Consider the following 329-nt stretch of genomic DNA (forward strand, 5'->3'; position numbering starts at 1 on the left):
CGCCGCGAGCTGAGGTCCACCCCGTCCCCCCCCCCCCCGGCCAGCGCAGAGCCGCTGCTCCCCGCGGGAGCCGGCTGCGCCTCCTGGCCTGCCGGCCTCCTGGCCTGCGCTGCTCGCCCTCGCGTGCGCCCGGACCCCAAGGGGCAGCGGACGGACCTCCGCAGCGCCCTGGGAGCAGCTCTGCCTCCGCGCACCCTGCCTAGCCTCCTGCCAAAGCCGCCTTTCCCGCAGCACACCGCTCGCTGCACGCGCCCTGGCTCGCTGCTCCTCCGCCCGTCCTAGCCCTGCGGTGGGTCTTTGCGCCGTTCCTGCCCGCCCCAGGGGCCCCC

At 77.8% G+C, this 329-nt stretch overlaps 1 protein-coding gene across 1 annotated transcript in view; it reads right to left on the minus strand.

Annotated features, from left to right (window-relative positions):
- The window catches only part of DNTTIP1 (deoxynucleotidyltransferase terminal interacting protein 1), a 7987-nt gene that overhangs the window by 3648 nt on the left and 4010 nt on the right, over positions 1 to 329 (minus strand). The gene's annotated exons all lie outside the window — the stretch shown is intronic.

Source organism: Aptenodytes forsteri, unplaced genomic scaffold, assembly GCF_000699145.1.
Source record: "Aptenodytes forsteri isolate BGI_AS27 unplaced genomic scaffold, ASM69914v1 Scaffold483, whole genome shotgun sequence".
In the NCBI taxonomy this organism is placed as follows: Eukaryota; Metazoa; Chordata; class Aves; order Sphenisciformes; family Spheniscidae; genus Aptenodytes; species Aptenodytes forsteri.